This window comes from Prinia subflava, chromosome 1, assembly GCF_021018805.1.
Source record: "Prinia subflava isolate CZ2003 ecotype Zambia chromosome 1, Cam_Psub_1.2, whole genome shotgun sequence".
Classification (NCBI taxonomy): Eukaryota; Metazoa; Chordata; class Aves; order Passeriformes; family Cisticolidae; genus Prinia; species Prinia subflava.
In genome coordinates this window covers 90,994,202-91,020,290 of record NC_086247.1, presented here as the reverse complement: position 1 = coordinate 91,020,290, position 26,089 = coordinate 90,994,202, and the positions used below count along the sequence as shown (strand labels likewise).

Genomic DNA, 26,089 nt, shown 5'->3' with positions numbered 1-26,089 from the left:
TTCAGTAGTTTTCTTTGTAATATAGTATATATTTGATTATTCTTATTTTCAAAAGCAGGTCTAATACACCATGCATTCCCCAGCAAGTTATAAAGGAGGGAGTGTGTTGTTTTACACACTATGCTTCCATACCTATAAATCCATTACTATATATTCAGGAAAATGCATAGATAAAAGCTGAAATTGCAATTTTCACATTGAAAATGAGCACTAGTATCTCTTCATAAAAGAAACCACATCAGATAGAATACTGTTGCTAGTGACTGCTGTTCAACTGGAATAAAACACAACATTTCTGAAAATGCAGAAAAAAAAAAGGAGTGGAAATTCAAGGCCAGGCTGGATGGGGCTTTGAACAACATGGTCTAGTGGACAATGTCCCTGACCTTGGCAGGAGAGTTGGAACTAGATGATCTCTGAAGTCCCCTCCTATCCAAACTATTCTATGATTCCATGAAAAGTAGCTCAACTTATATTTTTAAACATTACATTAATAGATTAATGCTTTAATCTACATATATACAATAGAAAATACACTGTACATATACACTACACATGTGTAACATAATATTTAGCTGGATAATTTTACCTGATGTTTGAAGAAAATAATTCAGTCATAGCTGTGCTCTACAATGAGTACTTGAAGGGAAGTGACACACATATAACACAGTCATTCCCCAACTTTAAACTCACTTCACCAGAGGATACAAGATGTCTCTATTGAAAAGTTGATTCAAGACTGAAGAAAGATTTAACATAATTATTAAGGAGTTACTTAAATAAAAGAGAAGCTTTGTTTAAACAGTTTAAAGCTGGGACACAAAGGCATTATCACAATGCCAAGTATTAATTATTATGTTTGCTCTTTCCGGCCTGTCACAATGATGAACAATAATGATTGCACAATGTGAGATATTCACCATTTAGCTAATTCACTCAGTCTAGGCAGGGGATCAAAGATGTTTCTATACTGTCCATTCCTTAACAATGGCCTTTTTTGGTTCCTGTGTAACTGGAAGAAACCCAAAAATTGGTGTAACCTGTGCATATCTTGCATGTCATATCCCAGAACCTAAAAGCCAGCTGCAGAAACACAACAACTTAACTTCAGTCTTTCCAGGCAGCTGGCACTCTGGAGAGGCAGAGGAGAGATCTAGGACTTCAGTTCCTTTTCTCTCAGGCTTGCAGCAGACAGAAAAATCAGAGGAAAAAAAATCCCCAAGTTTCATGGATATCTGGAGCTGTATGCAAGATGTGAGCTTTGTCAAGTGTCCTCCCTGGAACCAGTGCGTTGAGCTGAACAGACTCCCAATATTTACCCATTTCCTATCAACACAATTCCCTGTGGTTTCCCCATTATCACTTTGCTCATCAGTGAACGTATGATGCTTGCTGTTTGCTGCCTAGCATGCTGCATTTCTTTTTGCAGTTGGGTGAATAACCATTCATATCTCTGACTAGAGGCTTTCTTTTGCTAGATATATGCAACTGGATTTGTGTGAGGCAGCTGCTCAGTATTTGTGTGCCAGTCTGAGTGGTCCAGTATGTCATGGTGGACAGATGACGTCAGTTCTAGAGCTGGCAGCACAGGAACTGGACCACTGCTCAGTGCTATGAATGCTGAATGAAATTGCTTTCCGAAGATTTGTTTCTTCTCCCAGAACAATATGATCTTGTAATACATGGGTTCAGTTTGATTTCTTTTTCCACAAGTCGTTCAGGCTCTGCCCATTGTCTGAGTGCTCCGCACTCCTTCAGTGTATTCTCTAGAAAATTTGATATAAGCATTGCAGTGTGCCTGGCAGTGCAAAATTAGGTATTTTAGCAGGCATACTGCCAGGGCAGAAATTTCTTCTCATCCACATGCCAGTGCAGAAATCCCACTCGTAATTAACATTTCTTCCTGAAAGACCCTTATCATCCATCTTCCCCACCATAAAAAAACACAAGCCAAAACAAACAAAAACCCCCGCAAAACACAGCAAACCACTCAAATCCATTGCAAATCAAAACTGATGCCAAATACTATTATCTCCTCCTTTGGAATTTTCTGACATACCCTACTTGTTGCACTTCTGTCTGTTTAGACACTGTATTTTGCACAGCAAAATCTTTGTTACTGTGCCTTGTCCATGAAAGTTATTGCTAATGTTTTAACAGCAAATAATGAATCTAATCCATCAGCTATGCGCATTACTGTAACACACACACATATTTGAATTTTAAATTTTATGAATTTACAAACTTAAAAGCAAGTGTTGATTGAAGTTGACCTGTATCAACCCTCCCAACATTCCCAGACAAGTGCAACTCTTCAAACATGATCAAAGAAGCTCTGGGCTAGCAGTAGCAGAGTGATATGAGCCTTACTTTTCAATGCCATGTATACAGTGTATACAGCCATGTGCTGATCACTGTATACTTTTTATTTCCCAGTATTTACTATTTCTCATAGCATTATTTCATGCCTCTTTTTGCTCTTTATCTATGCCTCGGTTGACATTGCTATTATGTGAGCAGCAAAATAAAATACATAGAGTAACTCTTTGAAACAACTTTAAAAAAAAAGTCTGTTCCAATGAGGTTGGCTTTCTTGCATGCAGACAGACAAGACTGTAAGTGAAATAAAAGAGAGAAAAAGCTAAGCATAAAGATGTAACATTACTAATGAAAGAAGTGCAGAGTGATACAGTAAAAAGGAGGAGGCATCAAATATGCAGCAGGATTGTTTATTACAAGTTACTATTTTACAGTCAGTGGATAGATAATTCTGGTTTGCACACCTGCATAGAATTACACCCACAGCTGCACTTTACTGATCATACTGTGTGAAATTGTTTCTCTTCCTTGAGCAAAAGGCAAACAAAAGGTTACAGGGATGAATGTGTTTTTAAAGTAAACTGCATCACTGCGTGCAGAGAATTTCCACACCTGTATATATGATGTCAATTTATACCCTTGGTCTGTCTGACAAATATAAATATACATGTCCATATATATGCATAATTTAAAATACTCTAGCTGTCTTGAGAAGGTACCACGTATAAATGTGTGTGCATGCATATGTGTGTGTTCTGCAACTAGAGAAAAGCTGTTACACTCTCAAATACCTACAGAATTTCAAACTCACACATGCACTATATATATGAGCTATCTATATAAATGACAAATAGAAAGTGAAGCATCCTGTTAATGTTATTAAAATGAAAATTAATTATAAGACTGACACAACTGACATTTCTCTTCATGAATAATTTTACTTTACTGAAACAGAAAATAGGCAGGCCACTTAATTTTTAAAAGGGCATAAAGTTCAGAAGGCTGTTCAATCTATTCATAGCCATATCTGAATATCAAAACTGCACTTGAGAGAGCCAGCCCAGAAAGCTTTTTTCTATGTGTATGTTTTTTTCCCATTCCTCCCTCCTCTCAGTCACAAAGTCAATGAGAATTCATATTTTAATAAATCTGTGTCAATATGCATTACTGAAGCCTTACATTTACACTGATGAACACACAGAGAACTACCCTTAGAGTCTGAAAACCACACCTCAGTGTGAAGCAGATGTTTTGGCCATGTTACAATAAATTCATAAAAAGAATCTTCTTAATGCAAATGCTGCCATTAGCACAGCACACTGCTTTGGAACAAGCTGTCTTGGGAAGTATACCAGAGGAAGGAAGAAGGGAGATACCACTGCACTCAGTGTTTCTCCATTCCAGGCTTATAAAATGTTTTTAACTTGCCTGTCAGGTGGCATCGTTGGGCAAAGCAGTCATCATGTATGAAAGTTTCATTAATCCTTAAGAAACAAATGACACAAAATTTACTGGAAACTTACTTCACCTGGGATTTTTGTGAGATTTATCAATATGCAATGTTATTACTTCACCTTCACAGCACCTGCACGCCATTCGTTTTCAGCTCTGACTTGCTCTTTCCGAGTCTTGTAAGAGCTGTTTCTCTATGTACCCATCCAAAAAAGCATCCTTCTTCAGGTTCCTACCAGAGCACATGTACAATCTCTATATGCTTAAGTTCCACTGAAAGTAGATATATGATTAAGTGTGATCCTATTGTCTTAAGAGGATACTTTATAGTCTAGGATATGATTTAGCTAAATACCACGAGTGAAAAGGCAGTGTGGTGCTTAAGAAAGCATTTTGGTGAGCTTCCAGGGACTTACCTGCCAGCTGCCAGGCTGGCTTACAGCTCTAGGCTCAATCTATTCACCCATCCATCACCAAAGGGTCTGAATGACTGATAACAAAAACAGATGATTCATCCTTGGTATGCTTTCTGTTCTCTCCTTATCCAATGGAAGACATGGCATTTTAAGATTAAAGTGTGCATGCACACACATTTATACGTGGTACCTTCTCGAGACAGCTAGAGTACTTTAAATTATGCATATATATGGACATATATATTTGTCAGACGGGCCAAGGGTATAAATTTCAAGCTAAGAAAAAGTTACAGTATAAAGAGGGCATTTTTTATATTACTGGATAGATAATTGTTCCTAATTTTTAGAAGACAGAGAGGGACAGAAATGAAATTTTTCATTGCTAGCTGATCTTCAAATGAGCAGCTACCCATGCCTATCATCTTGAGTGAAAATAGTGTCAGAAGATGCTCTCCCTTTTTGCTCTTTTTAGATAGATCTGATGAGTAAGTTCACATTTCATTTCCATTTACTTAACAAGTGTTATTCAAGGTGTTGACCTTGAATTTAATAGCACAAACATCAGGGACTTATCTGAGAGGCCTATTAGAAGGAAAAGACAGCTTTAGGTCTGCCATGCTGATGGCAGAGAAGAAAGGAGAACTACATTAGAATCTTGAAAAGGACAGAGAGCACTTTTACCTAACAACTTCGCTCAAGTGATACAAATAAAATGAGGAATTAACACACACACAAAAACCCCCTCTTCTCTTCAACATTTAAGAACTTGCTAGCTGCATTGTTAGTGTACCAGATTACACCGATAGAAAAAGCTATGGCTACTCAGGTAAGCTGGGTACCTAATTTGCACTGTGAATGCAGAATCATAGATTGGAACAGTTTTGGCTGGAATGCACCTTTAAAGGTTGTCTAGTCCGACCCCCCTGTAGTGAGCAGAAACAGAGAGAAGTCACAGAGACAAATGCTCTGAGTGTGAGATCTTTGCAACATGAATTTAGCAACACGGGATATAGGTGAGGAGGGAAAGACAGCTGAGATACCATTACCTTTTGGGCTCTGGTGAGAGACAAACTAAGATATTTTGCACGGTCACAATGTTCACAATCTGTACAGGATTTTGAACAGTTTCTCACAGGAACAGTGTGAGCCTGCTTTGCTTTTCTCCTAATCCTACCTCACAGCAGAAATAGAGTAAATAATTTGGGTGGGCACTCAACCCATCGCAGATAGTCACAAAAAAGATATTCAGGAGCTGCCTAAATCTCTTTCAAGGGGAAGCTTAAAAGAGCTCAATCTGTTTAGTTTGTCAGAGAAAGAGAAGCAACTTGATTACAGGAATAAGCACCAGCTACAAAAGTGCTCTTTGATTCAGTGGACACACTAAAATGTCTGTAATATAATGAAAGCAAATCCAAGTACTAGAACATTACAAAACATCAGCATTCAACTGAATATATATATGACAATACAGTTTTAGTCATACAATAATTCATAATTTTCTTCCACAGGAAGCTTCACTGAGTTTGCAGTATAGTCAGCAGCCATTTAGGGAATTTTTTTGGTGTATTCTCATTGTACAATTTGTGGCCCTGCAGTTCACTCATTGTACCATTTGAACCTAGTACCAAACACAGCACTGTTTTTTTGACTTTCATTTAGCTGTCACTTTAATAGCACAGAAGTATAATTCAGTGAACTGAAAGATACAGGAAGATAAAAGCCCTCATTACACACACGTTATACAACACTCCACCTGGTGATTCAAACACTACTCAAAATTTCTGCTTAAGATGTTTATAAAATTCTACCTAAATAAATTAAATATTTTCAATATTGTCAGAAGCACTGGTAAGACTTTTAAAGCTTTTTTTGAGATTTACTTGTAGGAACTGTTTAAAGAGTAGAAAGCCAGTATCAGCTTGAGCTTTGAGCATGTTGGTTTTTAACAGAGAATACTTGTGTGGAAATACTTCAGGTCCCCCATCATGTATTGGGAGGCAAATGGCATCTGCAGGTTCTTGGTAAACACCTGCAGTGTAGCTCCTCATTGGTCAAGCCATACTTTCATAAAGCTATTCCACAGCAAAACCTTCAAGGTCAGATGCTTTTTCAAGCAGACTCTGATCAGCTTGTGAGTCACCAAGGGGGGAATATTTTCTTTCTGTTCACAGGAGAACATCTCCTGCCTGAGTACAGACTGGCTATCCATCTAAAACGGGAGTTTTCTTTCTTTGCCATGCACTGCCTGCCAAGATCAGTTCCCCTGCCTGAAACAACACCTGCCCTGAAACTATTATGGAAAGGTTTGGGTTTCCTGACCAACACCTTCTGCCATGGATATTGCCAATACAGCCCTGAAGGTTTACAAAAGGAGGTCTAAAAGAAGCCTTCAGCCCTGAGCTGGGCCATCTGCTGGGAGGCTGATGCACGCAGTCTAATATCAGATTTTCCCAGCTGGGTCTCCACCAGCCTGTCTCAGTCTGAGTCCCATGTCAACCTGACTCCTCATACCAGCCCCAGGTACTCTCTCACCATAGCTGTTCACTCTAGGGCTATGTCTGCATCATGGGCTGCACATCAGCCCCCACCTTCTTCCTCACTACAGCCCCATACACCGTCAGGTTTCCTTACAGTTATTCTCAAAACCAGATTGTCACATCCGTTTCTTTCTACAAGCCCGCCTTTCTGCAAATAACTTGGGCAATTCCAAGTTGAAGTAGGAAAGCTGAGAGATAACACAGTCTGTCCCTATTCCTTTCTCCAATTTCTGAACTACCACCAGTGGTGGTAATTTTTATAGATGTTACTTTCAAAATGCAATATATATCTACAAAACACTTGTGAACCTGCATCTTTCAAAGAACTACAGCTTTGTAACACTTTGGCTAAATTTCTTGGAAATGGCAAGAGAGATCAGACAGAACCTAAATGGATTTGAAGTCTCTGCTCAATGCTTTAGAGATGCTGGAAACGTCTCAGGTTTTCATACTATCTGGACTAAAAGTGCTGCTGAGTTATTTCAACTTCTGCTGAACGTTTGTGTCCACTCATTGATGGTGGAAAAGATAAAATGGGAAAAGGAAAGGTATACTGAATTGTATTTATTATGCTTAACATGCTGGGCTGCATCATCTCTGTAGGAAAAAACAACCTGAATGAAACACACAGGATCTGGTTTTAAAAAGTGTAGTGCTGTAGCAGGTTAAAAGCTGCACATCTTGTACTTCTTGATTTGTTTTTGCAAATGAATTTTAAACCTAAGGTACATTTTGAAGAGGCCTGAGCTCTTTGTAGCTTATCACAGCACTTTCACACTTGCAGATGTTGTGTTTTTACTAGAAAGTCACAATTATCTTATGTTACAGTGTGATACATAAGGTACACATCTGGCCATACTATATATTACTGTCAGAACAGCAGTTTATATTGGACAGGCACTGCTTCAGCACACAATGTGTGCAAAGGCCACAGGAGAATTCCCTGAGCTTTGCTCTCCAAGGATCCCTAGTACTCCTTAGCAACCTTGCTGGGAGGACTGAAATCACAGCCTCCAGGCAGCAGGTGATAAGCGTCCCCGTATACTTGAAAGAGCTGCTGGCTACACCAAGCACACGTACATCTCCAGAAAAAATATTTAATAGCAAGTCATTGAACTAGGATATAGAAAAAATGTTAAGACTGAACACAACAAGAGGAATAGTGGCAAGAACACTCCTGCAGTGGCCTTTTATCAATGCACAGAGTGCACAGCTTCAGATGATGCTTTCAAGAAAATTTGACAACAGGCTTCCTATAAACCTAGTCTGGACTGAGGAGCACCAGAGAGGTGTGAAGTGAGAGTTGAGAGACTGTGATCTAATTGCTAGAACGGCTGACCATTAGAAGCCCTTATGCATGTCAGGCTATATTATGGGGTGTATTATCTATACTGAACTACTGCATTCTTTCCTGGTACTGCCTCAACTACTACATTTTTTCCGCTGATAAACTTTGTCTAGTGGAATTTGCAATTGTTCCACAAGGATCAGTTTCGGGACTGAAATGTCACAAGGTAGCATAACCATAAATGTTTTGCTTAACCCTTTCACTTTTAAGGCAAGATACTGAGTTCTGATCCTTCTCATTCTCTGCCATGCAGTTAAGGGGGTAGAAGTGTCCAGGCCCTTATTATGGACAGATGACCTTTTATTTTCTGCAAGTGCATTCAATTTCAGATAGCCCACAGTGTGGTCTTGCAATGCTATTTTCCATCATGCTAAATTAACCTGAGGTCTACATTTTTACACATTTTACGAACTCAAGACTTTACCTTCCAGTGTTGCATAAAAAAACCAGAGGTCATTCAGAAGGTTATAACTCTTTCAAGAAAACAACTGTTGTGACACTTTTGAAAGAGAAGGACAAGCACTTATAAACACAGGGCAAACCACTGCATTCAACATATCTAAGAAATTCCACTCTTTTTTGTTTTTTCTGTGACTGCTCTTTCTAAAAAAACTAGAATTCCACTCCACATATTTTTACGATATGACTGATTTTTTATCGAGGGAAGTTTAAACTTGATCAACACTCATTTAAAACTTCATTTTACCTTTACATCTCTTGCAAGAGAAGCCTGTATCCATTTTCTTTTCTATTTGTGTTCATGATTGCTGAACAGCCGTAGCTTCTCTTTCTACTGTTTTCACATCATTTGCTTAAAGGTATTGATAGGTCCACTTTTCACTCAGCATTTCATTTATATACTTCTCAAACTTCTTCCAGTCAATGCTTAGCCTTTGAGTTCTGATACCCTGATATTACATTAGGTATAGCGTTTTCAATCTCAAATAATCAGATATTTAGATTACATATTACTTAAAATGTCAGGTTTTTTCCACCTGCTCAATAACTATGTCCTCAGTCACAGTGTCCTCATCTCACGTACTATTTCCCTTTTTCCCCTGTTCACAGCCAGGCAGATTCCCGTCTTGAACGTGCTGCTGGCTGCATACATGTCACAGCACTATTTTGCTTTGGCCCAGGATCTCGTTTATTTCCTAAATCACTCGGCAATGAACCACAATGACTGCTCCCTGGCACCTCATCACGAGGGGTCAGCCTCCTCTTATCACCAGGAAGTTCCTTTGAATTTTAAACTTCTGCAGAAATCCATGTCTATTCGCACAGCCACTACCATTCGGATGTTATTGATTACAGTCACCACAAGCATTGCTCAGGCTAATGACCTGCTAATGACCTTCCCATCCACTCTCTGACATTAGTATCTCCGAAGGTGAACGCGGCTTATTCGCCTAACCTTGGCTGCCCGAGATAAGCAAACGTTTATCACCTCTACCATCTCAGCCTTCTGACTCGGAAAGCTACGGACTCATTTTACCTAAAACCTTTCGGTACACTTACTCCTAAAAACAAGCACTAATTGTCTTGTTTACTCTACAACACCAAGCCTTTAGATTTTTTTTTTTAAACTAAGTAGCGCATTTAAGGCTATTACCCTATGCATCATTACTTCATCAAGCTGAAGAAACGAAACTCTGTAACCCCAAAATTTCCAGGGGGTCATTTTTTTTCATAACAACAACAACAGCCAAATTATGAGTGTTACTATGAAGGGGTAAGGGACGAGGAGCAGCGCTGTCCCCGGCGGACAAGGGCCAGCCGAGCCCACCGGTTGCCACCGGGGCGCGGAGCCCGCCCGTGCCGCCGCCCCGGCCGCGGGTGCGCGGGGGCGGCCGCCCCGTCCCGGTGCCCGCGGCCGCGCCGGGAGAAGTCGGGAAGGGGCACCCGGGGCGCACCGGCGGCAGCCCCCCCGCAGCCCTCCCCGCTGTCCATCGCCTGCCACGCAAGGACGGACGGACGGACGGACGCCTCCCCATTTCCCCGTCCCTGCTGCGGCTGCCCCGGCGGCACAGCCCCTGGGCGGGGGCGGGCGTCCCCTCGCTCCGTACCTGTCGCGGTGTCCTCGGGAGCGGCAGCCGCTTCCCCCCGCAGCCCCGGCGCGGCGGCGGGCGGGCGGCTTTGTTACTACTCGGAAGAGCCGCGGCTCAGCGCCGTCGCTATAGAAACTGGCTGCGCCTCGGAGAGACACCGGCGAGCGGCGGGAGGGAGGCGGGAGCCGGGCGGAGGTGTGGGGTGAGGAGCGAGCCGTTCATTCAGGAATATCCTGGCCTTTTCCTCCTCCTCCGCCCGCTGCCAGCCCCCGGCACCGCCCAGCCCGGCCGGAGGCTGGGAGGGCGCCTCGCCGACCTCACCTCGACTGCATCCTCGGACTGGGATGTGGGCTCTCGGCTCAGAGCATCCCCGTCCCAGCTCCGCCGCCTCCTCAGGGAGACTTGTCTCCAAAGCACACACAGGGGTACGCTCCCACTCCGAGAAGGGATCCCGAGGCAGCAGGGATACAGGGAGCACCCATGATATGAAATGACCATGGGAGCTGACCTGCACACCTGCTCCCGCCCTCCTGCCTTTGCTGATTTTTTGGTCCCAGAACATCACCATAAAAACCCCAGGAAGTCAAAAATCATAATTTTTAGAAACAGGTTTTCATTTTGTGCAAGTGGTTTAGCTCCACATCCTCTGATGATGAGCTGCTTTTTTGTGGGAACTTGCTGCTGGGACCCCTCTGGACGGCGGCTCGTGGTCCCAGGGTGCCATGGGGTTTTTCTGCAGAGCATTTAGTATGATGCAGCAGGTCCTAAGGGTCTAGGAACTGAAGGGCTCGTCCTACGTACTGTAAACAGGAAGGGAAGCATGGGTGATTAGAAGGAAGAGGAGGGAAAGGCTGATAATGGATTAGGGTAAAGCAGCCAGGTGTGTGAGAAATATCATTGTGTCCTGACATGTTTGAGATTTAGGGTTATCCTGGGTCTGGGGAGTGATATGCTTTCCTACAGCAATAGCCTAAGGTGTGCCAGGGATGCCCATCTTCACATCCTTCTCCCTGCTTGGCAAGACTGACAAAAGCTGAGGCAGTTCCTGCGTTCTCTCTTTCCTCCTCCTGAACTGAAGGATCAGCAGTATCGGCTTGTTGGGTCTATCTTCTGAAAATTTCTCTGCCTGAGACATTCTTGTTCTCTCAATAGTAGTAAAGTTGATAAAACATCCTTTGAAGTGCAAGATGGATCTCCCCTTTTCTCTTTCTCTGGTTTATATTGATTAAGTTGGACTTTCCAAGTTTGCCACGCAGAGGAAACCCAACATGCAAGGAGCAACTTGGAGGCTGCATTATCCATCTCAGCTACTGCCAAGCTACAGGGGATGACTATTAAGTATCCGCACTGCAAGTCACTGTGAGCTGATGAATCTGCGCCAAGAGCTGCTGGCACACTGCAGAGAACACTCTTTAGGAAGAGTTTGCCAAAGACAAGAAAGACCCCCACAGGAGATCTTCACAAAGCAGCCCAGCTTACAGCAGAGCTGCCGGCAGGCCATCGCAGAGCCAAGTGACAGTGGCAGCACAAATGAGGGACAGAGAAGGTTGAGTATGAAACGGGGACTCACCACGTATTTATCTACCTGATTTGTATGCTAAGTACCAATTCAAGACTTGAAAAAAGAAGAAAAAGTAATACAAATCCAGTCAGAGCATAGCAGAGCTTATTTTTTTGTTTGTTTTCCCTTATAGTAAATTTGCTTTCTTTGAGGAGGAAAGAGTAACATTAGAGAAATGAAAGATCTGCAACATCCTGGATCTCATAGCATAGGAGAAATTCTGCCTATTTTACCTGATATAAAAGAATGCTCACATCCTTTTAATAAAATGGAGTGTCAGTATTCATAACAGATACAATTTTAAAAAACCCCTCAAAACTCAAAAACCCTCTAAAAGATGGAAAGCATTTCATATTCTAAAATCCTTTGGAAGAATAAGAATGTTTTTTAACTTAAGATGCATCTAAAAAAGAAAACGTTGCTCAAAGAAATGGTCCTTATTTTGACAGCAAGAAAGCAATGCTGTTTCTAAAATGCCCATTCATTTTTCTTACAAAATAAATTCATAGCACTTTCTCCCAGGTGGAAACACAGGAAGGGACAGAAAAATGATAGGAAAGGCATGCTTACTATCTGGTCTTCACTTATACAAAGCACCTGAGTACAGATATCATTTCATGTGTTCCTGGGGCTTTTAATCTTCAATGCAGTTTTACACACAGGCTTCTAAACATTTCCCTCTCCAGGCTGAAGATAAAGAATAGCATTTCCAGAAGGGGCAGTTGAGACAATTGTGTGATATTTTAAAGAACTAGCTGGAACACTCAATTGAACATACCTTGGCATTGTGCAGATATCCATGCCTTCTAGATTATTTTTCCTGTCAAGGTTACAATGATATTTTAGTCACAAAGATGAGCCATTTTTGTAGATGGATATCACCTGTATCTTTAGGACAAAACTTTAGCTAGTTCACTGTTCTAGTGCTTGTTTTTCTGTGTGTCTTTTTTTTTTTTTCTTTTTTTTGTGACTTCGTGTCTTTCTGTGTGAAAAAAGAGGGTTTTTCTGTGTGTCTTTTGTTCTATTTTTTAACTCTGTTTGAAATTTTAACTGGCTTAATGTCATTTGGAACCTAACTTTTGCAATAGCATTTACAGAGTGGGGCACTAGCTGCAACCATGCCAAGCTGTTGCTTGGCAGTCACAGTAAGTCTATACTTACAGAGAGGGGAACGAAACATACAAACATTAAACCCTTGCACTGCAGTAATAAATCAGTATTAAATCAGCAATTGCAGTTTGTAACATTTTAACACCAAGCTATCCTGCCTTTGCATTTTGATGTTTTGCCCCTGTATCTCCCACTTTGGCTTAAGGAAAATATGTTTAAAATCTACATCTGGAATGCCTTTTTGGCAGCAATTTTTAATGAGCATCCACTTCTTTGGGGTAGGGTGACAAAACTCCCCAAAACAAACACTGAAAAAAATGAGTGCTGATATGACCATGGCCATCTTCTGACTCAGCAGTGACGTGTGTGTCTTTCTCAGTGCAGTGGATTTTTTCCAGTAACTCGGTGTACTGAAGGAATTCATCGTGGGACACTGAACAAGTGTTAACGTTCATGTGGAGTGGAACAGCTTTTGAGGGTGTCCCCTCTCTTTCACTATTTGTCCTCACTCTGAACACCATTCATCCCACTAAACGCTTATTCTATTGGCCTATTTGTTCCCTGGAAGCAGAGCAAAGTATCCTTAACCAGCACCAAAGCCTTGAATAAAGAATTCTTCATCGGAAGGAATGAAACACATTCTTATCACTTCATATGAAAACAACAGATAGGAGTAAGATGTGATAAAACTGAAGTAACACCATTTAATAGTAATATTAATTAGCATTAATACTATTATTCTTAAGACTGTGGTACAGCCTCTAGGCTGTACCAAACACTAAGCACTCTTTTCCCACAGAACAAAAATGTGGGTAATTCCTGCCCTGAAGAGTTTACCTTAGAATTAAATGTTTTTCCTGAGGGCCTGAAATGCCATTAGTTACACATTTGGGTAGTGGCAAGTGCAGTGGGACCTAATTTAATTGCAGCCTTTTAGATATGTGTAATATAAATTTTAAATAATGTAATAATTGTAATAATAATTCTGACAGGAGACAGTGCAAAACCATTTTTCTGTGTCTATAGGCTAGCAGTCCTTTTGGAAATTAGAGACTTTGGAACATGGAAAATGAGATGACATGATAATTGAAGGAAGCAATAAAACATGGATATGCTAAAATAGGGGATGAACTTGTAGGCTCTGTCTTTTGTAAAAGGAAAATATGCTTTCTCCAGACCACTTTTTTTTCTTTAACTTGGGAAGAAATGCATATTTTAAACCATTGCTTGAGATTTCTGGATGTCCTGAGGAGACAAGGCTCCAGCAGTGCAACAGGACTGGAGTGCCAAAAGGACTCAGGCCTCTCCCAGCTCTGCCAGCTGCTTCTCAGAGGCAGCTGAGGATGGGCAGAGCCACTGCGGCAGCAGCTCAAAGCGGCTTTCAGGGATGAGGGACACAAAAAGTTTTTTGAGGTGAAGAGGGCGTGAGAGGAAGCACTGTACTTACCTGGTCTGTGGAATCTGGGGCACTCTCAGATTCACAGCCTTCCTATTTCTGTATATATATATTTTTTTTAACCACATTGCAAAGATGCTGGTGTAAGGAAAATCAAGTATGTATTCATATATATATATACATTTACATATACATATACATACACATACATATACACACACACGCGCACACACACATGCACATGCACATACACATACACATACACATACACATACACATACACATAAACATGCACATACACATGCACATACACATACACATACATCTAGACTTGCAGCTGACCATTTAACAAAACAGTTATCAGTGGTTTATAAAGGCCTTTATTCAAATTCCTGGTGGTTGAGAAAGCGCTGATGACCATTCAAAACTGTCAAAAAGCAAATATGACTACGGTGTGTGTGGCCAACTTCTGACATGGCCAGGCTCATGCCCACCCTTCACCAGGTACTGCTGTGCTGAGATACCACAGCCACTGAAAGTCTTGGTTTGGAAAGACAGGTATCTGTCAGGGAAAACTGGAGTTTCCCTTGGAATGGAGAATATAAAACCCCCTCCCTCCAAATTATTACAATTTTGCAATTAGGAGCTTTCAGGCAAAAATATGGGAATAGGAATAATAGTTCTTTACTAGGAATATTAAAAAAATGCAAATACAGTAATACAAAAAAACAAGCAAGTAAACAAACAAAAGTCCTAGAAAGCCCTGATGGAGTCAGGAATACAACCTGACACGCTGTCGGCCAGGGTGTTGGAAGCAGTCCAAATCAGTCCTTCTGGAGTGACAGATGTGATTCTGTTGGAGTAGAGATGATCCTGAAGTGGCTATGAGATGAGTCTGGTCTTCCTCTGGGAATCCAGTGGCAAACAGGCTGCTTGGTGTTCCTACATCTCAGTTTTTATCTTAGTAGGAATGGCTGGCACCCTCCCCACTGGGTGGAGCATCTCACAATAGGATGGTGTAATGTGTCATGTCATTGGTGAGCCTTAATGGCCCCTTAACAGAAGATATTCCCCCTCTGAGGGTGGACAAAGTTGATGAAAGAGATAAGAAACACTACCCCACCTGGTTTTAACAGCTGGCCTCTTATCAGAAGGCATCCGCCCCACTCCCCCCTGGAGTTACAAGAGATAAAAAAAAAAAAACAAACAAGTATCTCCCCAACTGGTTTCAACAGATGAAAGAGAATACGCATTTTTTTGGTTACACAACCCAAGACAGCAAAGCAGTGAAGGAGCCTCCAGAGAAACAGACAATACGTGGGTTGGGCCACTACAGACATGCCCAACTGTGTGGGGCAGTGAATTCTTATAGGTCAACAGAATTGCATCCCAATTCTAAACTCCTGGTGGCCTCCCGTGAGGAAGGAGGAAATGCCATCTTGAGGAAACATCTGAGTTAGAAGGGCTTGTTAAGAATATTATTGATTGGGAAAGGGGTAAAATGATGTGGCAACATACAGAATGCACACTGTTATTTAACTTTCCTTACTGTTGAAAAGCCTGAGTCAGTAAAGGGAAGCCTAACCTAAGGAGCTGAATAAACACCACAGCAGACAAAGGGATTAATGCTGGGTTAGCATAACACTGGATGGCATATTTTGGGTTACTCACACAACCTACTGGGGCCTTAATTGAGTACAACTCCTTCGGGAAAAAAAAAATAAATCCTGGCATTACTGTGGAAAGCTCAGTGGACATCACTGTTTAACAAAATGCTAGTGGGAAATTAAAAATCAGTCTGGAAATATTGTAATTCCCAAAGGTTGGTTATTTGATACAGCATGAGTACTTTGTTCAGTTCTGGGAAGTCAGCTGCAAAATAGATACAGAGGACACAGAGATCATCTGTAGACAGTCAATGCAAATGATTAGAGGCTGAGAGAGAAAATTTTGTATCTGGGTGGCATGAGGAAAGGACATGATAGAGCTTTATAGAAAATAATGAATGGAACAAAGAAGATAAATCCTGCATTTCTAGGCACCTTTTTTTTCATAATTTAAGAACAAGAGTTCTTCCAGTGGAATTAAAAAGATATAAATTTGAAAGGGATGAAAGGAAATACTAGCTACTAAAGTGAAAGCATTCACTGTTACATGAGATTAAATTTGGAGCAAGGATTAGATTGTTAAAATGTGTAAAGGGATAAAAACATTAATATTTTAATGCATAAGCCTGTCATAAAGCCAGAGGGACAGGGAAAGAATCATTAACAGAAAATTATCTTAAGGCAAATTATTGAATTTCTTGAAGCTTCTTCTGAAGCATTTACTGCTGATGGTTAAAGGGAGAAGTTATGACAACAAATGATAGTAGTTCTCATTTGAGATGCAGATTCATTTTTCATCCAGGAAGCACTAATGTCCCACAGCCACGGACACCCATATGTGCCTGAGTGAACATCCTCTCCAACTGCACACTTGGGTGTTCCTTTTTCTACAATTTGCCCAGGATAACATTGCTGGGAAACCGCAAAATGTTCTTTTTAAACTCATTTTCATGAAACTCATTCCCTTCAGGGACTCAGATATCGAGAGACACATCCATGTGACAAGTGTAGGTCTGTACTTGTATGATCCATGATCTAAGTAGTCCTGCAAAGCACCCTCTCATTCCAGTTTGAACACCTCTTGATTATTGATGCTGGTAGCTTGCTGTGTGGTTCATTCTCAGCCCAGCTCAGGGGTAAATTGAATATGTGACCCATTAGTGTTTCTTCAAATAGATGCAAACTTACTAGGTGAAAACCAACAGAAGCCAGGTTCCTCAGAGGCAGAATGTTTCCATTTTAAAAAATATGTTACAATCCCCAGTCAACAAAATTTTTGCTTCAAGACCTGCAGTCATTAGTAACACAAAACTCCCAACTGGAGACATTAAGAGAGGTTTTTCCTCCCCATAATAATATAGATTCACCCATTTTAGATATAAATTTTTCATATTCAGTACAACAACATGCTAAATGTGCCTGGCAAAAAGAGCAGGGACTTCATATATCTTGGGAAAGATGACAATGTGATAAGAACACTCATATCCCAAGATGTTCAGCCAACTGAAAACTACTTCTCACAGAGATTTACTTATATATAAACATGAATTGTGCTTAAATTTGATAGTGAATTCTGATGCAGGACAGAGCTCTACTACACCTGTGACATTCTGTCCTAGCTTCAGCCAGGACAGGGTAATTTTTTTCAGTCATCTGGAGAGGGGCATGGCCAGACCCTAGTATTTTTTGGTACCACCTCACATCATTGCCAGGGACTGGGGAAAGGGAATCTCTTTTGCTTCCAAGGAGAAGGACGTCCTTTTCCAGTTGGGTGAGAAACAGGGTCTGGAAGAGCTGGTCAGTATTTATTGTGGTTTTCCATGTAAATAGCTTCATTGTCTTATAACTTTTGTTATTAATATTGTTGCTGTTACTGTTTGTTTTCTTATTTCATTGTTGTTTCCAGTAAATTGTTCTTACCTCAACTCATGATTTTTGCCTTCCATGCTTTCATTCAGAGACAAGGGAAGGAGAAGTGAGTGGCAGTGTGGTTTTAGTGGGAATACTAAATTGGAGAATACATTCCTAAACCACGACACCTTCTCACTCTTTTATAAGCTACATCATCCAAGCAAATACTCAGGCTCAAGCTCTCTGTTTAGTATGTGGAAATCACAGTTGTTTCAATGCTTATTTGTGTGTTAGACCAGTCTGAATTGTTCAATAGATTCACCAAACTGTACTACATTTCAACAGATTCAAATTGTGCCCATCTTTTCTTGCCTTACATAAAAAAACCCCCAATTGCTGGTTCACAGATTGAGTCTGTGCAGCAATTTGATACCAGCAATGGCTGTTCCCCTTCACATTTCCCATCCACGTCACAAACTGTGATGGCACAGCTAAAGCAATGGCAGAAAACTGTAACAATTACATTCCAATAGTTTTTTGCCATCAACACTATGTGTATAACGTTTTGGTCTTTTTTGTTGTTGTTGCTTTTTAGAGTCAGGACAAATTCTCATAAAAATGTTGATGAACCATTACATACCCCACCCCTGCCTCAGCAATAGTAAGGAAGAAAACAGCAATCTAGTAGTAGCTCAGCTTTCTTTGGGATATGATTCTGTGTCTATCAGTAGCATGACAGTGATAGCATTCACATTATGTTAGGTCACAGGTTGGACTTGATGATCTCAAAGCTATTTTCCAACCTTGTTTATTCTGTGATTCTGTAAAGTTTGAAAAAATCAAACCAAGAAAACAAAACACTGCAGCTTCTAGGTTTAAAGCCTCCAAAAATTAGAAGTTAAAGGAAGACACTATAGCTTTTCCTTTCAACTTCCTCTTTACTTTGAATATATTATTTTCTTGTCTGTTGGTTAACTGAACACAAAGGAATTAATGATGCATACAGCAAGAAGGCTGCTACAGGCAGAATGGGTTGAATTAATGTTCCTGCATCACTAAGATCTGTAAGCCTCAATAGTAACTTCAATATCTGAATCAATGATTTACCATTAATTAATGATTACTGTCTTAAAACCAAATTTGCATATAATAAATATAAATCTTACGTGAAATGTTCCTTACTTTGTAGAAAAAACCCAAAACCCAAACCTTAAATTATCTTATGGTTAAAGTCAATTAGAGAGCCAAAGTAAAAAATGCAAACAGAATAAATTTGTTTGAAGAGAAAGTAACTCCAGAATTTGAAGGGAACTTGTCTAAAAGGGAAACAATTCAGAAAGATAGGCTTTCATTGGGAAAAATAAGTTTTCAAATATTATTTATCATTGAAAGAAGTCAACTGGTACGATCTACATTTAATTTGGAGTTTTGCTGTCTTGGGTTGAAAAATGTAACCAAAAATGTGTATTCTATTTTCACCTGTTGAAGCCAGTTGGGAGATATTATTCTTTATCTCTTGTTACTCTAGGGGGGGAAGAGGGCGGATGCCCTCTGTTAATGGGACACCTGATAACACCAGATAAGGCAGTGCCTTCTTATCTCTTCCTCCACCCACCCTGCTCAGAGGGATATCACCTGTGAATGGGCCATTTAAGGCCTCTCACAGGACTGATAACATCACCTCATTCCATTGTGAGATGCTCCACCCAGTGGGAGGAGCCAACCATTCCCTACCCAGATACAAGAGGGACACAGGGACCCCAGATCAGCTGGTTTTTCCACTGAATTCTCGGAAGAGGACTGGACCCATCTAGGCAGCACTGGACCCTTTTTTTCTACAGGATCATCTCCACAGAACAACATCTGTTACTCCAGGAAGACTTATCTGGACTGCTTCCAACACCCTGACAACAGGGTGTCAGCTCATATCAATGACTCTGTCAGGGTTTTCTAGGAATTTTGTTTGCTTGGTTTTTTGTACTACCGCATTGGTATTTTTTTTAATATTCCTAGTAAAGAATTGTTATTCCTATTCCCATATTTTTGCCTGAAAGCTCCTAATTGCAAAACTGTAAAAATTTGGAGGGAGGGGGTTTTTACATTCTCCATTCAAGGGAAACTCCAGTTTTCCCTGACAGATACCTGTCTTTCCAAACCAAGACATTTGCTTCACTCTAATTGACCTGATAAGCACGAAACATAAAATCTGTTTTTATTTGCATAATCAATAAAAGCCTAAGACTGATTTATTCTGGTCTTCATTATTCTACAGATTGTGGTGAGAGTTTAGTATAGATCAGTTATAGAGTGGTTTTACTTTCCAACTCATCTTCAGTAACCAGGGTTGTATTTAGGATTGTAAATCACAGTGGAGACTTGTAATGTGGAAGGAAGAAGAGAGTAGCTGTTTGAAATAGAACCACATGCAAACAGCCAAATATCTCCTAACACTTGTGCCATTGCCACCGACAGCTATTCTATTCCATGCTTGTGGTGCTCTACCAAATAAAATTTGGGTAAACCTGGTAGGAGGCAAACCTCTGAAAAGGTGATAACTGTTTTGCCAAACAAAACTTACTTTGAAATGGATACAGCTGTTGAGGATAAACAGAGAATGGAGTGGCTTCCCTTAGGTGGGTCAAAAATAAGGAACACCTATGGGACACATGGACATTTAGTTTTGTTTTAAATCTTGTATTTTTTCCTGTGTGGATTCTCTGGAACTGCTGGTAGAGAATGACATTCCATATCACACCCAAACTCTTGCATTGTAAATGTGAAACAGTTTAATTTATAAAATAGAATGCTTTAATCTATACAAAGTAATGTCTGACCCTATTTGAGAAAAAAAATTAACAAACTACAACAAATAACAGCAAGTTCTGAAAATTATTTGTTATAGGATGCCTCATTTTAAAACATAATTTGGCATCTGACATGTCACTTATGGATTTGACATTTCACTGGCTGGTTGGAGAGGCATGGCTATTTTTTACAACTTCATGCATGGCACTTTTAGCTTAGGTGGATGACAAACTTTGCTTACTGCGCTGGTTTGCAGGTTTCAGGGAACATCTCAGTCATCAGTGGGAAAGTTTCACTGATGTGGATGACAACCAAAGCAGAGGGATGCCCACAGGGTAAAGGAATGGTGAAACAGACCCCCACACAATTTTATACGGAAGAGTTAGAGAACACATGATTTAATACCTATTGGTTCCTACACCTGAGTTCTCACTGCCTGTAGTCACATTGACTTTGCCTGTATCAACACTGGGTAAGACTGTGGCATATGTCCTACCCAGCTCCAGCTGGAAACCCACTGGGCTCTCAGCAAGCAACACCTTCCTCCTTTTTTGCCATAGGCACTGACAATGCACTTCCCAAGCTTCCAAAGAGCCTAGCTGGTGGCAGAAAAACGTGCTAGTCCCAATATACCACTCTTGTTATTTTGGCCTCATATGCCAGGTGTGTTCAAAATGTTGATGTCTTGAAAGAGGAGGAAGTAAGAAACAGGAGGAGGGACAATATGTCATAGATGCAACCAATTTTTCTAACTGCATTTCCACCACTTTTGCCATCATGTCCCCACATTTTGAAAAACCTATAATAAAATTACTGCTTAATTGAAAGGAAGAAAACAACTAATAAAAACAGGCATCACACAATGTACCTTGACATAAAGTACCTATAAGGGTTAGTGAATTCTATTTTTCCTTTTTTAGGGCACTCTTATCCTAGATAGGATAGGACATATATATATTTATATATTCCTAGTAAGAATAAATCCTGATTCATTTATAAATCTATATTTAAAAAAAACAGCCTTACAGGGCTATTGAGTATTATAAGATATTGATTAGATATCAATCTGATACCTAAGATCTGTGAATCTGGAAATCTGATCCAGTATAATTTAAAGGGAAATTCCACACTTTGGTAAGAAAGGAAGAAATTGCTTTCAGGAGACGCATTTTAACATTTTAAAGGACAGTTCCTATCTTTGAAAACAGCTTAGAGGATTGAAATACTGGAGGTAGCTCCAGAGGAGATTAATTGACAACATGCAGGTGAATGGGTCAATTACACAAACAATCGGATTTAATCACAGGAGCTTACAGCTTTGTCACTTTGACAGAATAATAAAGAAGTTTATCATATCCTGTAGGTGCCATCAGACACTTTGGCCTGCTACAAGCACGTTGTAATCACACTTGAAAGGCTTTCTACGAGCATTATGAGTATACAGAGTGGTTACAATGATGGGTTTTCTTCTGCAAGGTATAATCAAAGCTAATATCTTTTTCTCTGCTTTCTCCCTTTGCCTGTGAATACATCAATAAGAGATTAAAATATTTCAAGGTCAGTGGAGTTAAGCTGACTTTAGAGAAAAATGTGATAATACTGCAGGCCATCATACTTGTAAGAATTTTTATATTGTTCAAGTGTTTGCTTAGCTACTCCTAAACCCAGGAGGCTGGATATGTAGTGAAGATGGAACGACATAGGGCATTACAAATCTCTTGGCAGATAATAGAGTGTTTTGCACTGAATATGTGTCAAGCATTTCATAGGTATCTATGTGTGGCTGTTTTCTTGACGAGGTGGTGAAGTGGCATTTCGGGAACATCCTTAGTGAATGCTACAGAACTGAAGTTGTACTTATCCATCTGTGCACTTTTTACAGGCATCATTACAAAGCAGGATGATACATATGCTTCCTGAGATTGCCCATCCAAGCAAGATAACCGAAAGAGAATAATTTGCTAATTTTCCTCTGCACACCTGCAGTATTATGGCTACAAAATGAAACATGCAGCATCTTATTCAAATTATGTGTTGAAAACCAAGTCCTCTATTACAATGAAAACTGGCAGAATCTGGAAATGTTTCTAGCAATGAGCAGCTGGTGTGATCAGCTGTAAAATTTTCTAGAAGCAGTACTGAAAATGCTACTTTTTTTTCTCTGTAAGCAGCATTAGTCTTTGCCTGACTAGCCTCTAATAAAGCTACACAGGGTGTTGTTGCCACCTAGAGTCAGTTAATCAAAACAGGAGTTCTGCCTCTGTTTTTTTCCTCTCTGCTTAAAGCAGAAGAAATCCTCCAACATACCCAGATACCTCCTATCCCCCTGTCACTTAGCCCTTTTTTTTTTCCAGTACAAAAAAACCCCACTCATAAAAACCCGAAATCCAAAATCTAAAAAACATAGAGGAGTGTTTCCAAGAAGTTGCCTACCTCTATGTGGATTTATGGAGAATGGAGTAAGGCAGCCTGTAGCCTTACTTTCATCAGGGTCTGCAGAGAGACCACTTGCACCTCTCAGGAGTCTTGACCTTTGAAGATGGAAGCACAGCTCTGGCCTGTTCAGTTAACCAGGATTTAAATCAAACCAATTATTTCAGGAGTGACAAGTGCACGGGATGCTGTGCCAAGGCTAAATGTGGAGGTGTTGGGCTGCTTTGCTGGTGGATACTCAGGAGCTAGGACCCCCATCCCATCCCATCCCATCCCATCCCATCCCATCCCATCCCATCCCATCCCATCCCATCCCATCCCATCCCATCCCATCCCATCCCATCCCATCCCATCCCATCCCATCCCATCCCATCCCATCCCATCCCATCCCATCCCATCCCATCCCATCCCATCCCATCCCATCCCATCCCATCCCATCCCATCCCATCCCATCCCATCCCATCCCATCCCATCCCATCCCATCCCATCCCATCCCATCCCATCCCATCCCATCCCATCCCATCCCATCCCATCCCATCCCATCCCATCCCATCCCATCCCATCCCATCCCATCCCATCCCATCCCATCCCATCCCATCCCATCCCATCCCATCCCATCCCATCCCATCCCATCCCATCCCATCCCATCCCATCCCATCCCATCCCATCCCATCCCATCCCATCCCATCCCATCCCATCCCTCTCCCCTTTTTTATCTTCAAACCAAATAGCTCACATATCATTGCTTTTGGTCACACAGGGTCAGGAAGGAAATGAAGTGTGGAGATGGAAACTGGTGGGAAATAAAGTCCCAGTGAAGGTTCAACAACATGTGCACATTTACAACCCTTCTTTTATGTACATAGAGCATCCACTTCTACACTGGACAACAAAACTCTTATGAAACAAAATCAGCTTTATTCACTTCTTTATTTTATTTCATTTTATTCACATACTAATTGGAAAACAGAAACTGAACAGAATTTTGATGAAGATTCCAGTATTATTCTCACTGCTCTCTCTTGTGTCCATTTTTAATAATCTTTACTAGAAAAAGAGCTCCAAAAGTGAACTTTTGTAATCTATAATTGCTTGACCAGACATTTCACAAAGAAAACTCCTTGACTCAAAACTTTAGAAAGGTAAACTAGCAGGACAGATAAATAATAAAGGTGAAGTGGTGGTGAAAAACTTAGGAAGTCATCTCAGGATGAGTTTCCAAATGCATGGGAAAAATATTACAGATCTGTATTGAGAAACTGTAGATAAAAGTAGAAAACCAAGGACTTATGAAAAATATTAGTTTCATCAATTTCTTCAGGCTGAATATGCTTTTCAGAGCAGATTTAGAATTCTGCCAGCTGGGATCACTTTTTAATGACATTTATCACTCACAACTATCAAAAATAATTTATAATATAAATATTCTGCTTCCATCACTAGGAAGAAATGTCTCAGTCACGGCATATGAAGCTATGTACTGAAATATTTGCGATATTTTTATATTCATGTGATTCTGCTTTTTTGCTGAGGGAAGTTGACATTTTCACTGTAGAGAAATACTCTGCTCTCTCCTGTAAATAGGGCCAGGCTTCCTATGACTTGTAATTCCCCATGTTCATTTAAGAAAACCACTCACACTGACTAGCTAAATGTTGCTCAATCTTTTGATGAATAGCAATAAAACTCTTCCTGAAAAAAAGGAAAAAAAGCATTTCATTGTTTTTCTCCCTTCATCCCCTCTCAAACTGCCCATTCTCTTGCTGAAAAAACCCACAGACTTAAATTTTTAGTTTATGATACAGTTTACGGAATAATCTCTAAGGAGAGATCATCACAAACAAATCACACATCCACTGCTTGTTAGGGTGGCTTTGTAATTTTGAACCTTGTGAAATAGTTTCTCTTCTGCCTTTGAAATACACAGAGTAAATTGTAACACCCAGACCAATTCACAGGGTGACCAGGGAGCACAAGGAGCTTTTCAGTAATTCCTCCTAGCCATACACAGTGACAGATCACAGCTTTTATTTCACCGATCTGTTTTTACTCTTCTGCTCAAGGCCAGCATGGAGCATTATGAAGGGAGGATTTTTTACTGACATAATTGGCACAATTCCCTGAGGTAACCAAACCTCCCAAGGAAGAAAGAGAGTTCTTGTCCTTGTCATGAACACCATAATTTTAAAGCCAATGGCAGTGAGATTAGTTAAATGAGGTGTTTTACAATAAGAGTGCAGTGACCCACAGATACGACAAAGCCATTTCAGACTTTAATTGGAAAGAATCTTAAGTCTTGTGAGAAATGTACTTCTTAGAAGGGCAGAACTGTAGGCATGGCTGGTAGTGAAAACCACTCAACTTGTAATTCTGCACTGAAAACTGCCAGACCAATTTATTGGAAGACTTGGAATCTTACAAATTATACATTACTGTATGTAGAAAACCAGCTGCTATCCTCTGGAGGCCACCAAAGCAAATTTTTTCAAAACTTGTATTTTAGTAGTTTGTAAAATTTTAATTAAAATAAATATAATTACAGTTCATTTTATAAGCCTTTATTATCAAAATTGAGAACTCATGGAGCAGTTTGTTTGGCTGGTTTGCTGAGGAAGATTGACCTTTGGCTCAGGTGTGCTCTCTAGAGTGTGTTTAATCTGCCTCATAGGAAACATTCAAGCAGCATCTGTTCTTTCTCAAAAATGTATGAACAAGTAAGACAAAACCAAAATCAATAAAAAATGTAGATCTCATTACATTTTAAATAGTCCTAAAGAGAAATTACTCACAAATGTTTATATCTAAACCTTGAACTCGCCTGAGAAACAAATACTTTCATCAAACAATAAGGCTTTTTTGCTATTGAGAACCTCAGCATGAATAAGACTAGTGACTTATGCACATTCAAGTCACAAAGTAAAAGAAGGGGGAAAGAGACAGAGTGAGAGGGGATTTAATTTATAAAATGTTGTGGTAGAGAAAGATGGTAATTGCAGCTTTGAAAGATCTAGCACTGGATGTGCAAAGGAAAACCCTTAATCTCTAAAGAATATTTATGTAAGTCCTCCTGCCAAATCCTGACCCTTCCATCACTCCTTCTCAGAGAAGAGTATCAAGGCATAAAGTCTAAGCAATGGCCACTTCCTTCTGAGCACCTTTACCTTCTCTGGCTCTTAGTGAGGCAGACTTGTGCAGAGATGAAACAC

The 26,089-nt window shown here is 40.3% G+C and overlaps 1 protein-coding gene across 3 annotated transcripts in view; it reads right to left on the bottom strand.

Moving 5' to 3' along the window:
- Positions 1-10,358, bottom strand: part of RNF182 (ring finger protein 182) — a 29,365-nt gene extending 19,007 nt beyond the window's left edge. For all 3 annotated transcript variants that reach the window (XM_063403078.1, XM_063403069.1, XM_063403050.1), the window contains exon 1: positions 10,139-10,358. The gene's annotated coding sequence lies outside the window, so the exon portion shown is untranslated. The remainder of the gene's footprint in view (positions 1-10,138) is intronic.
- Positions 10,359-26,089: the final 15,731 nt, after the last annotated feature.